This window comes from Canis lupus, chromosome 31, assembly GCF_003254725.2.
Source record: "Canis lupus dingo isolate Sandy chromosome 31, ASM325472v2, whole genome shotgun sequence".
In the NCBI taxonomy this organism is placed as follows: Eukaryota; Metazoa; Chordata; class Mammalia; order Carnivora; family Canidae; genus Canis; species Canis lupus.
This window is the reverse complement of record NC_064273.1, coordinates 20,136,459-20,155,215: the sequence shown is the minus strand read 5'-3', so window position 1 is coordinate 20,155,215 and position 18,757 is coordinate 20,136,459. Positions and strand designations below refer to the sequence as shown.

The following is an 18,757-nucleotide window of genomic DNA, read 5'->3' as shown; positions in this document are numbered from 1 at the left end:
CTCCTATGGTTAAACATATGAGTTTAGATCTGAAACATAAAGGAACTATCTTCATAATAGCATTTCTTTTACACAGCGGAGAGATGAATACAATGGTATTAACTAGATATTTCTAATTCCAAAGGTATTCTCAGCAGTAAATTTCATACTTAGAAAAGCACATCAACAACAATAGGAAGGAAGGAAGGAAGGAAGGAAGGAAGGAAGGAAGGAAGGAAGGAAGGAAAGGAAGGGAGGTCAGTCAATATTTTAATTTAGGACTTCTGACAATTTCAGTTATGCCATTTTATAAACTATAGTCTTGCTTTAATTTCTCCAATCCATTTTTTAGCACCTGAGTACACAAACAATACATGGAGAAAACATCACACAATAACAAGTAAATCTTATACATGGAGATTCTCCTTTTCAGACCTTTAAAAAGCAAAAGCCTGATCATAACCACAGATGAACTGAACCAGAATTTTGTTGTTGTTGGGGAGAGGTTGCATTATAAGGATCCACAGTTCATTCTGGCTATCACAAATATTAGGACTGAATGAATTAGAAACACTTTTTGATGTCGAGGTATAAAGAAGTTGAAGGTCAAGCATTTGGGGACTCAGACTTAAGCCCCACTATTAAACTGTGGGACCAGAAGTTAAGAATGGGTCAGTATCTTTCTTCCTCATCCCTTTATCTTCAGGGCTGTCTGGGTATCAGACATAGAACAGATACTCAACTCAATATGCATTTGTTAAACAAATTAATAAATCAAGGAATAAATTGCTTTCTCTTTCTTCATGACAAAAAACTTTAGGAAATAACAGAGGCTGTTTGTGACATTTTCTTGGAAAGAACACATATTTGGTCAATTTAATAATGAGCATTTTTCTGAAGGTCAGACTGTCCACTAAATTCTGTATGAGGAGAAGCATTTGGGGTGTCAAATAGGGGTTTGTTCAGGTCTCTAGTGAGCATTAAAAAGAAAGTGGTAGGAGGATTTGTAAGAAGATGATTACTTCTCCTTGATACCTTAGAGGAAGAGTTCAAAAGGAAATTGACTTTGATTTTCTTGATTTCTTGAGGAAATAGTGTAAGCCTTTTTTTCCCCCTCTGGTGTAGTGAAATGAGGTTGCAGAGGTCAAAGACAATGATTTATGGACGTGGTCTTAGAACTAGGTGTGCTGAATTAAAGGAAAGAAAAGTACTGTATTTCTTGGTCTTTCCTGATAAACTACAGAATGAAGTGTTACTGATTCAACCCAGTGCTTTCTGATGGAGTGCTGTCAGGACACATTGTTCGAAGCTGACTATCATCCAGCAGTTTGAGATGTGTTCTAAAAACTATCAGGATTTTTTTTTTCTTTTTTCTTTCTTTCTTTCTTTCTTTCTTTCTTTCTTTCTTTCTTTCTTTTTTTTTTTTTGTGTGTGTGTGTGTGAGTGTGTGTGTTTGAGATCACTTCCTTCGGATGGGATCAATTACATGAGAATGTGCTTCTTGGGTATTCTTCCTAAGTATAGCAAGCTTTGCAGTCAGATTAAGTGTTAACGTTAAGTACATTTCTCTAATCTATACAGTTTTTGTGGTAGGACTTAAAGAGGAATTAAAGTATTGTATTTTTATAAGAGGAAGTAATAACTTTACTTAAAAATGCCTTGCAAGTAATTTAGACAAATTTTGCTGACTATAAACTCACAGCTCTGTGAGGTAAAGAGTAAATTCTCAATAAAGTTACAATTTGCTAATAAGTGGACAGCATATGGTACTTAAACACAGCACCTAAATTACTACTCATATTTTTCCATCTTTTTTAGTGGCTTGAAGTCCTATTAAGGACCTATCCGCAGAATGATCGACATTGTTTTAAGAGATACTATTTATACACAGTCAGTTGAATTCTACAGAAATGCCACTGATGGTTTCTCAACATCTTGACTCAACAGCCTATGGGTAACCCAAACTGTGTATCAGAGAATTGTGGCCTGCCTGCTTGAGACAGTACTACAGATTTGCTCTCAATATGTGTGCAGCTGGAATTAAGCTGTAGACTTTTGCTGTTCTAAGTGACTTCGCAAAACTTGTCAGAATAGCAGTAATCCAGGCTTGCCCTCAGTTCTACTGAATTAGAATCAGCATATTAACAATGATTCTAGGTAAGTAACTGGATGTATGCTAGTTTGGTAGCACTCTTCCAGGTTTCAGGATGTAAAATAAAGGATTCATTGCATAGAAGGGATTCAATTCACAGGAAGGACCATAGTTGCATTATTGCAGGATTAGACGCTATGAAACAAAATTATTGGTATTGAGTTTCTCTACTAACAATTTTAAATCCAGTAGAAGCAAAAAAAAAGTTTTTCATTTAAAAAAATATCCAGCACAAATATGTAAGATAACAGAATCAAATACACTATAATCTCATTTGATATCATATTTATAAATTAGATCAGAAAACCTTAGCAAGTATAGACCAGTATCCTCATTTTATAGATGAAGAATCAGAGGCCTGGAAAAGTAAAATGTCACCCAAGCTTTCACAGCTAGTAAGTGGCAGAAGTCTGATGACCCTGCAGACTTCTGGAATCCATCTCCCCAAAAGGAGATGTTTTTTTTTTTTTTCTCTCTGTAAATTCACTAAATACTTTTACCTGTTATTCATATGCAAAAATCTGTGGATAAATATATGTAAATAACATGTAATCACCAGTACTTAATGATGACCATATAAAAGAAAAAAATTAAGTTACTTCCGTTCGGAGTACAAGCAAATGTACACAGAAAATATTTGCAATTATCACATAATAAAAGATTAGCTGTGAGTGATATTTTTATATGATGTATGATATGTAACAAGGGATGTTGATTAAGTATACATGTGTAGTGGAGAGTTTAATTCTTATCTTCCATTATAGGAGGATATATCAGTAAAAAATGGCTAATTTTGGGCAGCCCGGGTAGCTCAGCAGTTTAGCGCTGCCTTCAGCCTAGGGCATGATCCTAGAGACCCAGGATCCAGTCCCACGTTGGGCTCCCTGCATGGAGCCTGCTTCTCCCTCTGCCTGTGTCTCTGCCTCTCTCTCTCTCTCCTCTCTGTGTTTCTCATGAATAAATAAAATCTTAAAAAAAAAAGAAAATAGCTAATTTGAAAAATAAAGTAAGAGAAAGAAAGGGGTCCCTGGGTGGCTCAGTCGATTAAGCTAAGCATATGCCTTTGGCTCAGGTCATTATCTAGGGTCCTGGAATCCAGCCCCAAGTTGGGCTCCCTGTGCAGTGGGCAGCCTGCTTCTTCCTCTCCCTTTGCCCCTCCCCAACTTCTCTCTCAAATAACTAAATAAAAATCTTTAAGAGAGAGAAAGAAAGAAAAGTAGATGCATAAACATACTATTTAGAAATATTGAGGTAGATTCAAGGATGCAGCTAAGAGAAATAAAAAACCTTGCCTCTAGGAACACAGGTCAGTAAAGTTGTGTTAATGGATGGCTGTTTTTCATTAAAAGTTTTATAGACCTACTTTCTCCCAAAAGCTTTTAACTTTTAAAAATATTTTTTAATTTACAAAAGGAGGGGGAAAAAAAAGAAAATACATCAATGGTTCACCTTATGGTTCAGAAACAATCCAACAACAACAACGAATGGAGATGGGTTGATTCTGAAAATAGTACTTTGCATTTAACTGGCAACTTCCGTTAGGTTCCAGATATCTGTCTGGAAATAGAACTCAAACTCATTTCCAGTCAACACCTCAAGGAAGCTCAGATGAAGAAAACGATGTTTTTGGAGGAGCTCCATAATTACCATAAAAGAAAAATATTTCTCTAAAAATAAAACCAGAAAATACTGTCAATATAAAACATTTTTTGAGTATCACTAGGGGGCACTAAGATTCCACTCAAATGAAAATAATAGCCCTGTAGCACAGTCATAAATTCTTTGTGCTCTTACTTTAACTTTAAAGGGAAAACATCATAAACTCCATGCTTTTTTTTTAACTTTAGTATAGCTGGTGGAAATGCTTTCCTTTTAACCCTTTTAACAAGGGGATGCATTGAGCTATTTTCTTTAACTGGGAATTTATCTATGTTTTCTCCTATTTCCACATCTGTCTGGTTTGCCTCTTATTCAGCATTCAAATGCAAAGTTAGTTTGCTCCATTTGTCAAATATAGAGTAATTAGGATTTTTCTCAGATAAGTGACCACCTACTAAATGACCTATCAAAAGCTCCTTTAAAATGAAGCAAAAGTATGTTTACTAAAGTTGGAATGAAGAAGGAAATGGCAGGAACAACAAGCAAGCTTTATATAAACCCACGCTCTTCACCAACCCCCACGACAATGAAAAGCACCACAGGACAACTAGGGACATGCCAAAAATCATCCTATATGTGAGATGAAACTAACGCTGTGAACATCCATTTTGATTGACTATGGAACACTAATTTCACAGTTAAAGGAAAAGTATCTTGTATTCTCTCATAGGACCTTACCAGATCAGAAAAACCAACCAACAGAGATGAACTGTGAAGGGATGAAATACTACTGATGGATTTTCATGGTCTCTTTAATTCTGGTTCTTTTTAGTATTAAGAAAACTTTAAAAAATCCCAGTAGAATGTTTTTGAAGTATATTGCAAAGGGTCCCCAATACATAGATTTTAGCCCTGATCATAGATTGTTGGCCTGAACACTTACTTGTGCTCATAACTGTCAAAAAATAAATCCAGAAAGAACAATAAAAACAAAAAGAAAAACAAGTCATGAATCAAAATATGGGCTCTGAATTTGGTCACATTGATCATTGCTTTAGGTAATTTGTGGATTGCTTCTGAATGACATGAGAAATGTCATTTCTAATCAGTTTATGTTGACTTTTCTTATTTATAAGCCTAATAAACCAAGCTGTGAAGAACTCTCCCAACAACCCTTTTATTTTACAAATGAGAAATCTTTAAGTACAGAAAGGTCACTCAGAAACCTTTATAAACAGAAGAGAATTATTTGCCATGGTAGCACAACAGGCAGAAAGTCTCCGGTCTCTTGACTCGATCCAGAATTAGTTCTCCTCCGTGCCATGATGCCTTGATGTGTGAAGTATAATTGATTCGCTCTCAGTGTAATAGATTTCTTTAGAACAATTCAGAGAACAACCTGTACCCTAAGGAAAACAAGTGAAAATTGATCCTATCTGTATTTGCATGAGGAGCATCTTTTTTGGAGGTGGAGGACACTATACATTGCTATAGAAAAATGGATTTCTAGGACCATTAAGGGATGAACCAAAGAAATGAGCACACCACTTATTGGTTTCTTTTTTTGGTTTTCTCTATGAGCACAACTGAAGTACTGCTCCAAAGAAGCCATATCAGAAGTGAGACAACATATCTAGCAAGGACAGATGCTTTTAAATAAGACCAATGTTGCTCAGTGTTGGTTAGGACACTTGAGAATGGTGTAGAGATGAAAATCTCAGTTTAAACCCAAGGCATATTACCTCTCCACCACTAACACAATTTGAGTTGTGTGCCTTGTTTGCATTTGGCTGACTGTCCTGCTTCAGTCCATTTTGCCATCTCTCTTTTCAATATAATTAAATTTATATGCTGGGTCCATGATGATTCCTTGTGGCTGTGTTACTTGGCAGTAAAATGTTTTGCTCTTTACATTTCATGCTGGTTCTCTTTCTGTGAACAAAAATGAAAATTTCCGGCTACATTACAAGATTAAAACTCTTGACAGAATTAAAGATTGTTGATCCTTTCTTTCCAGTTCCAAAACATTTTTCTTCTTGGAAACTACTAGCCTGAACACTAGCATCTCAAACCACAATTTCTCCAGCGATGATTTTTTTTTTTTAATTTTCTGCCCACTGGGGAAGAGCTTGGTAGTGTATCACCAAACTTAGCAAAAGAGTTAAGCAATATAAAATAAAATTATCTGAAATGAATGAAAGGATCTTACATAATGGTGTGCATAAGTACTTCAAAATACTTGAGATGTGCTGCACTGCATTACTGTGACCTCTAGGACATAGTATTTAAGATTTTTATAAAATAACACAGGATACTGTCACACCTTGTAAATATATTTTGTTGTTTCTTTTGCCTTTTGACATTGAAGAGGCACAATACATTTTTAAAAGGCCAAGAGATTGGTTTCCTTCTCCCTCATAGCAAACATATTAAAATAGTGTTAATTTTCTTGTTTACTCTTGAATTGAGTTTCCAGTCAATTTTTTTTGTCATGAGATATAACTAAAACAGTCAAGGATGATAATATAGTGGCAGTAAATAAGTACTGTTTGGACTTTCTTTCTTCTCTGTCTCCCTTTCTTTCTTTCCTTCTTTCTTTCATTATTTTGTCCTTTTGAAATAGAGTTCTTATTTCAGTTTCCTATTTATATGAGTGAAAAGTTACATCTCCTTTGCAAGGGAATATTTTTTTTTGAAGTTTATGCTTAAACCTACATTTGGAGAAGATACTCTATTTTATGTAGCTTGAGAAAGGAGCGTTTGCTAATTTAAATGGAGAATATCTCTTATTGTGTTCTTTTAATTGAGTCATTTTTTTCAGAGCTAAAAATTGGACCTAAGAAGTTTCATTCAGAGAGCTCTGTGCACGTAACTGAGGAGGTTCCTCGACAGTCATCTTCATTTAGGCTCATCACTATCAAAGCATGAAGCAGTCTATTAGTAAATGGAAAAAAAAAAACAACTTGAATCAATATCTGTTACAAGTATTCACCGTACACAGAATGCTATGTTAAAACCCACAGCTGGGAGTGACATGAGCAGATGACATAATTTTGTTTATAAGAAAATCCTAAAAAATCTACACAGAAGACTAGTAGAGTTCAAGCAAGTTCAGCCAGATTGCAGGATACAAAACCAATATTTAAAACAACAACATTGCCTGTATGGTGAGTGAAAATTAAGGCTGAGGGGATGTGAAATTAAGATAAGACTTCAGAGTATTAAACTGCTGAACTAAGCTTTGAATTCAAATCTGACTCCAAAGCCCATTTTATTCCCACCCTCCCTCCAACTATCTCATAATTCACCTTGTGTTCCATTCAATGACCCAATGCTTATTTTGAAATGAATGGAAGGATCTTATAAAAACAAGTTACCCTTCTTAAAACATTTATATGCCACTGTTATAAAAATTAATCCCATTATTCCTGGGTTGGCTCAAAAATAAAAGCCAAAACAAAACAAAACAAAAACCAAGCAAACTAAAAGTCACTTTGAGGCCACTAGTATGATAAGAGCTGTCTTTGACCTTTTTGACACCGAAAATTTATAGCGAACCCTCTACAACTCTTCAATACTGTGGGGTGCTGCATGCAGTTCACACGTCAGATTTGGCAGCGACTCTGGTACTTTCCCTCTAATGCAGGGTTTTATTGCTTTTCCTTGCCTTTTGGTTTTCTGGCTTTGCTTTATCTTTGCTAGGAGTCAGCAAGAGGATATTGAAACTGAACGAGTTTGGAAGAAAGTTGGATTGTAAACATTCTTAGAATATGAGAAATTCAGCAGCAAGGCCCTAAAGAAAATATTGAGGAAAAGTCAGGAGCAAGTGAAATCAGTCTTTGGGAAAGCATAATGGGAGAACAGGAAGGAGAGTAGGGAATCCAAAATGCAGACTAATGTACTGGTATACTGGAAATATTGTTCAACAACTCATTGTATGTACATTTCTGGCTCTGAAGTCTATCTAGCAAGATCAAAATAAGTGTCATTAAGACATTATCAATGCATACTATTATTCAGCAAAATGGTGATCTCTCTCCTTTAAAAAAAATGGTATTTCACTTATTGCATATCTTTGGAATTTAGAAGGGCTGGCCTTTACATCTCTTAACCATCAGTGGCTTGAAATGGCTTAGTGATGAAAATCATTTTGTTTTAATTAGCTTTATGAGTTTACTCTCTTTATAGTTGAAATGAGCGATGGAATTTGAATTCTAAGAACATCCATATCTGTTCCACATAGCAAGTTAATTTTCAAGTTCATCAGATGTGTATTTATATGGTGATTGTATCTGTCACATAAACATTTTGTCAATCACTCCTTCCTTCTGTTTTGATATGCTATGCATTCCATCTAAAATGTGATGAATGTTTTGCTTGTTCTAAGTAAAAATTAGTTATGGCAATGACAAGTGTTTTGCCAAACTATGTGTATTCTATTATGATGTTGCATTAACAAAAGCAATCACTGAAGTTTTAAATTCAAAAATAAACATCTAGGTCTGAATTAAATTATGAAATGGTTTTGCTTGTTCTTTTAAAATTCACTTGTTTTTTTTGGAACGAAAATTTACTTAAAACTACGATAAAGATATAAACTAGCCCAGGACTGTGAATTATAAAATCAATCAGAATGTGTAACTGACAATAGAGCCTAGTGAATAAATCAATCTATCTTGCTTTTTTTTTTCTGCACTGCTATTTTGTTCAGTTATACGATGAATAAAGGAAACTTCATCATTTTTTTCCTTTTAAATGATAATGGCATTCTCACTTGGCAGTGACCACAGAAATAATTGCTTCAAGCGAAAATCATCAATGAATAATAAAATTAGCACAAATGTAAGTAAAATTGGGATGCTGACATAGTCTCAAAATGGCTTCAGTTAAGTACATTGTAATTACAAGGGTAAAAATATTAACTTCACAGTGGAGAAACCCCATAGGCACCACCTTAACCAAGTGATCACAATTAACATAACTAGGAGTGGACAAATTGACATTATGTGCCTCCCAACATAATGAACTAAGAATACAAAATTTTCTTTGGTATTGATTGCCACAAATATATAATCAATGAACAAACATCGAACAGACCTACACTAGGGAAGGCACATTCCACAAAGTAACTAGTCTCTACTCTTTACAAGCAAGATTGAGGGCCTGGGGGATCCCTGGGTGGCTCAGCAGTTTAGCACCTGCCTTTGGCCCAGGGCATGATCCTAGAGTCCCAGGATCGAGTGCCACCTCGGGCTCCCTGCATGGAGCCTGCTTTTCCCTCTGCCTGTGTCTCTGCCTCTCTCTCTCTCTCTCTCTCTCTGCATGGAGCCTGCTTTTCCCTCTGCCTGTGTCTCTGCCTCTCTCTCTCTCTCTCTCTCTCTCTGTGTGTGTGTCTGATGAATAATAAATAAAATCTTAAAAAAAAAAAAGATTGAGGGCCTGTTTCATATGTAAGTGATGACAAGAAGTGCGATGTGTCTACTATACTGGATCATGAACAGAAGAAGACATCAATATGTAATTTTCTTATTTTGACCATTTTTTTAATATAAGAGAATATCTTTGTTTTTAAAGAAGGTAAAGAACTTAGAGCTAAAATAGCATCACTTCTGTACATTATGCTCAGTATTTTCAGGGAAAAATACGTAGAAAAAAAGAATAAAACAAGTACCTGAAATGCAAATATGTGAGAATTTGAGACAGGTAGATGGGAATCATTTGTATTTTTGCAACGTTTCTTTTAAGTAGAATATTTTACCAAAAAATGTTAAAAAAAATAGAGTAATGTCACAAAGGTTGAATAGGAAGTTTAACATGATGCCACAAGGAGGAGAACTGGACCTACAGAGTTTTTTCCTTTGGAATTTAAACAGTTAAAATGGTACACAAGGATATAAGATATTCTTTAAATGTGATATTTTTACAAAAGCAACTATAGCTACTTCTCTATAGTTTCTTCTGAATTATAGTCTAGAGAATGTATATATGCCCAAGAGGATATTATTATAAAGAGTAGCACTTTATTGTAATATAGTTTGTTTAATGTAATATATTAGAATAAGTGGCTTGAAAATGTTAAATTTCCAAACCTAGTATTTTAAAACTAAGCTTAGAGTGCATAACAGGAAAAGTACTCTTCTTCATTGTTATTGTTGTTAAGTTCATATAATAAAATAATAAAACACACAATAAAGAATGCCAAACTTTACATCAACCAAGGAATTTAATCTGGGATGGTCATTCTGCTAGGTATAAGCACTATGAGAAGAGAAGAATCCTAAGACAGTACATCAGACCCTACTTAGAGAAAACAATGTAGTGTTTCAACCACCAATAGCTAGCAGTTAATATGCATTTAGTCCTTAATTTCTAAGCATTACACACACACACACACACACACACACACACACACATTTGCCTGGAATTCCAAAACAACACTCAATATATCTGGAATCTTACATGAATTATTCATTTTTTAAAAATTTCCACTGTCGAATATAGGATTACCTATTCTTATCATGTCTAAGTATTGTTTAATATTAGATTAAGCACAGAGTGTTAGAAACTCCCAATTAAAGTGGTTTAAAATAAGACAGAGGATGACATCAGTGAAATGGTGAAGGAAGGATCTGTAAAAACCATCTCTTCCATAAAAGCAATGAGAACACTAAGAAATTCTCAGAATCAGCTTTTTTGGAGCTTTGAAAATTAAGCAAAAGCTTGCAGCAGTTCAGAGCATGTTTATTCAAAAGAACAGCTGAATCTTGTAAGAATAGAGAGCTCTGTGGTGTTTTAACTTGCCCGACTCCCATTGTCTCCTCCCCAGCTATGTTATAGCCAACAACCCACAGCCACAGGAAAACTAGTTGCCCAGCAGTGACTGGAGGGAACAAAATCAGTTATAGCTTCTTTAAGGCAGCATTCCTAATTATTATCATTATTTAATTTGTCTGTTGGGTCTTTTAAAGAGCTCACTCATTAAGCTGTCTTTATGTTACTTGACTCAAAGCTTACACATTATAAATGGCCTATCCTAGGAGAGATTTTTTGTAACACTATAAACCCAAAGAGCTAAACATTTAACATCCCATCTGTCTATGGTGGTGCATTATAGTTGGGACAAAATATAGATCAACCAAAAAGTTTAAAAATGAAAGCTAGGGATTAAATGTCCATATAGGTCGGGAAGCTCCAATGTGTTTTGGGAATCTGGAAGGGAATCTACATGCATAGGGCTGTGTACATGCCCAGGGTGTTATGCATTTTCTCAAAAGATCTAAAAGGTCCCCCTGCCATCAGCTAATCCTGAGGCTCTGTAGAAGCAGTAAATAAAGGATAAAACAAAGATGTAAACTGTTTGACTTAATACCAAAATCATGCCCCAACATGTACAATGAGCCCATCAGAAAACACTGGGTTTCAGGTAAAATCTCTGTCCTATTATTAGGTGGTTACTACTGAGCAGAAACTTGAATGGCTACACATTTCAAAAAACACAGAATTTACAGAATAAGTCCAGAAAAGTTGCTAAACAAAACAACAGTAACAGAAAACAATAACAATGAATGCCTAGGAGAGGGAAGTATTTGTTTTCCACAGTCGCCACATTCAGTTATTTAAAGTGTCTAGTTTAAAAAAAAATGAATAAATAGAATAAAATGTCTAGCTCTAAGTGACAACAAAAAATAGACATGCAAAGACATAAGAAAGTGTGCTAATTCACAGGAGAAAAAAATTAAAAGAAAATTCCTCAGGAAGTTCCTCAGGAATTCCAATATCAGTTGGAGGACCTAAACAAGGACTTTACGTCAGCTGTTTAAAATGTGTTCAAAGAACTAAAGTGCATTAGATCTAGAGGACTGACAAAATATGAAGATGATGTCTTCTCAAATAGAGAATATTGATAAAGAGAAATTATAGAAAGACAAACAGAGCTCAACATCAGATTTGAGCAGATAAAAAGTTAATCAGTCAACTTGAAAATAGGTCAATTGAGATTATTCAGGCAGAGGAACAGAAAAAAAAAAAAAGAAGAAAGAAGGAAGAAAAAAGAGAAGAGACTCAGAGACATATGGAACACCATCAAGTGTACCAACATAACATAACAACATTTCCTCAAGTACACATGGAAGTTTCTATAGAATAGATCATATGCAAGGTCATAAAACAAATCACATAAATTTAACAGAACTGGAAATCATATATAGTGTGTATTCTGACCACAGAGGATGCAATTAGTAATCAATAATAAAACATTGTCAAATTCAGATATGTGAAGATTATACAAAATACTCCAAAATAATGGATCAAAGAAGAAATCAAAAATGAATTTGAAAAACACTTCATGATGGTAGAAAAAAAACCCCACAATATATCAAAATTTATAGAACCCTGATGGAGCAGTGCTTAAAAGGAAATTAGTAACTACAAATACTTGTAAGAAGAGAAAGAAAAATATACAGTCAATTACCTAAACTTCTTCCTTAAAAAGCTGGAGAGAGAAAAAAAAAAAGAAAGACTCAAAGCAAGCAGAAAGAAAAAAATAATAAATGATATCAAGAATAGAAAATTAATAGAGAATATTAAAAAATAAATCTCATTCTTTGTAAAGATCAACACATCTGGTAAACATGTAACTGAACTAAGAAATAGACAACTCAATTTATTAAATAAGGAATGAAAAAGGGAATATTGTTACTGACTTTATTTACAGATATAAAAAGGATTAGGGGCAGCCCAGGTGACTCAGCCTTTTAGTGCCGCCTTCAGCCCGGGGCCTGATCCTGGACACCCGGGATTGAGTCCCATGTCGGGCTCCCTGCATGGAGCCTGCTTCTCCGTCTGCCTCTGTGTGTGTGTGTGTGTGTGTGTGTGTGTCTCATGAATAAGTAAATTAAATCTTAAAAAAGAAAAAGGATTATAATATAATTTCATGAACAACTGTGTGGCTAAAACAGAATAAATTAGATGAATGGACAAATTCCTGAAAAGATACATACTACCAAAGCTGACTCAAGAACAAATAGAAAATCTGAACAGACCACTAAGAAATAAAAAAGATTAAATTAGCAATTTAAAAAAATTTCCCATAGAAGAAAACCAAACCCAGGTGGTTTCACTTGTAAATTCTACCAAATGTTTATAGAACTAACACCAATCCTTCACAAATGCTTACCGCACCCCCAAAAATAGAAGGAATGTTTCTCGACTCATTCTACCAGCCCATAATTACTCTGATACCAAAATCATCCTAAGACATCACAAGAAAAGAATAGTATAGAGCAATATCCCTTATGGATATAAACACAAAAGTCTCTAACAAAATACTAGCAAACCAAATCCAGCAACATTTAAGAAGGATTATATGTAACGACCAAGTGAGGTTTATCCCAGGAATGTACCATTGGTTCAAAAATACAAGAATTAATCAATGTAATACATTATATTAATAGAATATGGGAGTGGGAAAAAATGCTTGATCATCTTAGTAGATGTAAGAATAGAAATCAACAACATCCAAGACCTCTTTATAATAAAAAACATTTAACAAACTAAGAACAGAAGACTCCCTTACCTTGATAAAGAGAATCTACAAAAGTCCACTGCTAACATCATACTTAATTGTAAAATATTCAGACTTTCCCCCAAGATCAAGAACTAGACAAAAATGTGTGCTTTTGCCGATTTTACTCAGTATTGAGGTTATATCCAGATCACTTAGGCAAGAAGTTGAAGTAAAAGATCTCCAGCTTGGAAAGAAAAATGTAGAACTTTATTTGCAGATGACATGATCTTGTATTTAGAAAATTAGGAAAATACACACACACACACACAAGGACTAAATGCATTCAGCAAAGTTACAGGATACATTAATATACAATAATTAGTTGTATGTGAGTATACTAGCAACAGACGATTCAGGAAGGAATTTAGGAAGTATTTACATTTTAACAAATAAAATACTTAAAAAAAATTTTTTTAAAGATTTTATTTATTTATTCATGAGAGACACACACACACAGAGAGAGAGGCAGAGACACAGGCAGAGGGAGAAGCAGGCTCCATGCAGGGATCCCGATGTGGGACTCGATCCTGGGTCCCCAGGATCACACCCTGGGCTGCAGGCCAGTGCTAAACCGCTGCGCCACCGGGCTGCCCTAAAATACTTAAAAATTAACTGAACAAAAAAATTCAATATTTGTACAGTGAAAACTACAAAAAATAATTATTGAGGGAAATTAGAGAAGACCTATGTAAACAACAGATACCTTGTGTTCATGTATTGGGAGGTTTAATGTTGTTAAGCTGATGGCAATACTCCCAAATTGGTCTACAGGTTAAATACCAGTTCTATAAAATCTAAGGTTGTTTTTTTTTTTTTTTTTTCGCAGTAATTGGCAAGCTAATCTTAAAATGCGTATGGAAATTAAAGGAACCAGAATAGTCAAAACAAGCTTAAAGCAGAACAAAGTTAGAAGACTCACACACACCAATTTTAAAACTTAATACAAAGCTACTGTCATTCAGATTATGTGGTAGTGGCATAAGGATAGACGTATTAAATCATTTGAAATGAACGGAGTGTTTTTAAACACAATGATTTACGGCTAATTGATTTTCTATGAGGGTGCCAAGACAGTACAATACGGGAAAAACTGTCTTCTTATCAAATGGTACGAGGGAACCTGAATATCAAAATACAACAGAATGAAGATAGACTTCTACCTCACACCATATACAAAAAGTAACTCAAAATCATTCAAAGATCTAAATATAAGAGATAAAACTATAATACTTTTAGGAGAAAACATATCTGCAAATCTTTGCTATGTGGGATTAGGCAATAATTTCTTTTACATGACACCAAAAGCAAGGAAGAAAGAAAAAAAAATTGACTATCAAAACTAAAAGAAAAAAAAATGTTTAAAAAAAACACTATTGTGTTTGAAAAGGCAATCTGTATAATGGGAAAATATATTTGCAAATCATATATCTAATAAGGGTCCTCTATCAAGAACACAAAAATAACTTTCACAGCTTAACAGCAAAGACAATTCAGTTTTTGTTCTTTCATTGTTGAGTTTGCAAGAGTTCTTTATGTACTTCTGGATACTTAATGACCAGTGATCTCAGGCATCTTATGTGTGCTTATTAGCCATCTGTATTTCTTCTTTGAAGAAATGTCTATTCAAATTATATAATTCTTTAAAAGAGACCATAAATCTGAATAAACATTTTATATGTATGATATAGATAGATATAGATGATAGATAGACGATAGATAGATAGATGATAGATGATAGATAGATAGATAGATAGATAGATAGATAATCTTTAGTCATTAAGAGAATGCAAACCCAGAACTGCAGACACCAGTTCACAGTCAGTAGGGCAGCTGTAATAAAAAAGATGAGACAACAGCAAGTCTTGATAAGATAGTAGAGAAATAGAAATACTCATAAAATGTAAAATGGAGCAAACTCCAGGGAAAACAGTTGGGCAATTACTCAGCAAGCTAAACATGGAGTTACCACATGACTCAGAAATTCTACATTATTTTATATGTGCAAGAAAACCATGCCACATAAAATGTGTACACTAGTGCTACAGCAGCATTACTGATGCTAGCAAAACAGTGGAAATGACATAAATATCCATCAACTGATTGGATGAACAAAATACGGTATAGCAAACAATACTATAATTTATGTAGCCATGAAAAGTAATGGGATACTGATACACACCAGCATAGATGAACATTGAAGCCATTATAAGCTAAGTAAGTGAAAGGAGCTAGACACAAAAGGCCCATTTATATGAGCCCATTTATATGAAATATTTAGAATAAAATCCATAGAAAGTAAATGAGTGGTTGCAAGGGTCTGGGAGGAGAGGAAAATGAGGGAATGAAAGCTGTTAAGTATGGGTTTCTTAAGGTGATGAAACTACTCTGGAGTTAGTAGTAATGATTGCATAACATTGTGAACCAACTGAATTATGCATTTTAAAAAGGTGAATCCTATGCTATGCAGATTGTACACCAATGTAAAAATTAGGGATCCCTGGGTGGCGCAGCAGTTTAGCGCCTGCCTTTGGCCCAGGGCGCAATCCTGGAGACCCGGGATCGAATCCCACATCGGGATCCCGGTGCATGGAGCCTGCTTCTCCCTCTGCCTGTGTCTCTGCCTCTCTCTCTCTCTCTCTGTGACTATCATAAATAAATAAAAAAATAAAAAAAATACAAAAATTAATGATAAAATAAAAGGCAGCCTCTCTTTCTACAGGATAGAGTTGCCAAGTTAATTCAGATTTAACTGGAGAAAGTAGTGTGAAGCAGGGCATGAAGACTTTAGACAGAGAGATGAGGAGGACACTCTGGATGGATTGGGTGAGTGCCAGAGATGAGGGTGGCACAGGCATGGCTTGGTCCTGAGGAAAGTCAAAATTCCATATACCCAGGGCCTGAGGCAGCAACAGCATCCCATTCTCATCCCATGAGCTGATGGCAGTTGTAATGACTGTGGAGACTCTTCCAGATCTGGGTAGAAAGAATGAGCGCCCCTCTAACAAAGTCAATTTCCAAGGGTTCTCCACAACTTAAGAAGACAGGTGCATAGCAAGTGGTTCACAGCTCCAGCACATCAGCTTTAAGCCCTGGAGTCATGCAGATCTGAGACCTTGGGTCACTACTGTGTCCTAACTGGAAGAGTCTCCATCTGTCCAGGCAAGCCCAGCAGTTTCCCAGAGGAAATGGATGCAGTGTTCAGCAACTTACCTATGTGTGATTTTCCTTCTATCTGACCTTGATATTGGAAAAAAGTGTAAAATAATACTCGGCATCTATCACATAAGAAGTGCCCACCACACTTTATGAAGATTTTTCTTACATTTATAGAAGGCTAGTGTACATATGAAAAGCTGTTCTCAAATCTTCCTGGAATCTTTGCAAAATAAACCTATTTTGCTGTATCTAGGCTGTCTAGAAGTAAGCAGATTGCTAGCATATGATAATGTTGAGCTAGAAAATCACATTGTAAATGTCCTTAAAACATATAGACACATATACACACAACAAATGTCTCCTTAATATGATTTTTGGAAATGAAATTGTTAGGCCATGAATTGCTAGGCCAAAATTGAAAGACATTTTTGCATTATAACCATTGTTCTGTGTGTGCATATTATTCTTCACTATGGATATATAGTTGATAATGCTTACTATTTTTTGAAATAGTGTTTCAGGATGATCTGAGTTCCTGTTGAATTAAAAGTAGAGATTATAAAATGTTTTTTTTCAGTATCTTTTTTATTAAAGTTCCTATAACATACTGGCAGTTGTTGTTGTTGTGTAAAGTGGAGCAGCCAAACCACCTCATTGAGAAGTACTACATTGTGTTTCTACTGGTTAGGAAGGAGGAAGGGGAAAGAAGTGAAAAGTGCTGTCTTCCTGTGTGTTTGTAGTAGAGACAAGACTAACCATTATTCCCTTTGCTCTGTGCATTTTGTTTTACTTTGCTGCATATACCATGTGCAGATGTGTATTTGTTCCTGACCTTGAGAGTTCCCTGGGTCAAGTCTGAAACTAGCTTTCATACATGGAGGGCAAGGAGAGACTGAAGAAATGAGCAGGTGACCATTCCAGGTTGGGAAATGACAGCTTTAATAACCAAGATAACTTACATATGAAGCTTGTCTTGGGTGACCACAAGACAAATCAATCTCTATACCCACCTGCCAAATCTTCAAAGTCTGCAAAGAGGCCTTAACTGAGTTCAGATACATATTCAGGCCATGTGATCTCAACAACACCTTAATCTCTGAAGGTTACACCCCTGAAATGAGCTCCCACTGTTGAAAGGGTGAGCATAACATACATTCCAAGGACAGAAGGTAAGGTGAAGAGCTTCTAATTGCCTGGGTCCAGCTCATGAGTCAACTGGTGGTCATATTCTGTCTATGACTTACCCCCAAAATATGATGGATAAATGAATAAGTTTACAACATTTAATCTTTCCACATGTCAATGAGTTTGCCAGAATATGAGAAAAGTAGAATTAAAAACTTAATATGTTTTATGTTAAAATTCATAGGAAAGATTATTTTCTGAAAATGGCATGTAGAAGAGAAATTGTTAAAATCATCTCCAAACAGTGACACTTTCAGTTATCCACTGAGTTGTCAAGCAGAAAAGTAAAAGTTCTAGTCTAGAATGCTCCTACTTAAAAGACATTCAGATTATAGCCTCTATTTTATGTGTGCAATTTATTCAATGTATCTGTGTGTGTAGTGGATAGATTGCAGTTCTTATTTGCAACAACTCATCTTCCTAGATGTCTCGAAGTACACAGTATAGAGAATGTAGAGAATATGAAATAGCTCTCTCATTTTTTTTTTCTGTGAATTTATTGAAATTTTTGTGTTTGGGGAATGGAATTGTGAAACTTGATCTCTTAAAGTAGCATTCTAGCTGTTCCCTAGGTCATGGTGTGGGGAGGAAATGTAAAAGAGCTCCCATGGTCTAACTATTAAAAAATCCTAAGTTCTAAAAGTATGTGAAAGATACAGATAATAAAATAAATTATTTATAATGGTCATTTTGGTTAATTTATAGGAAGAACTGTCTTCTGGGATTGACCTTTGTTAAACCATCTCCTGGAGCCAAATGCATTTCTGTATTTAGTCATTGGGAGGTGGAGAATGAAGAAAAGGACGGGCAAAGGGAGAGTTGATTACTACTACTTCTGTATCTAAAAGATCGTTTTGAATTATAACTAGAGTTCTATATGTGCATTTTTTTGTTAAGTACCTATGTGTATTGTGGACAAAGTTCATTATTTCACAACTTCCAAGTTTCTTAGGTATTTTGAGACAATGAATGATAAAAAAAGTAGAGCTAGTAAATTAACCAATTCATAAATAACTATATATATATTTAAAGATTTTATTTATTTATTAATGAGAGACACAGAGAGAGAGGCAGAGACACAGGCAGAGGGAGAAGCAGGCTCCATGCAGGGAGCCGGATGT

The 18,757-nt window shown here is 35.0% G+C and overlaps 1 long non-coding RNA gene across 2 annotated transcripts in view; it reads right to left on the bottom strand.

Moving 5' to 3' along the window:
• Positions 1–18,757, bottom strand: part of LOC118353041 (uncharacterized) — a 68,816-nt gene that overhangs the window by 49,242 nt on the left and 817 nt on the right. The gene's annotated exons all lie outside the window — the stretch shown is intronic.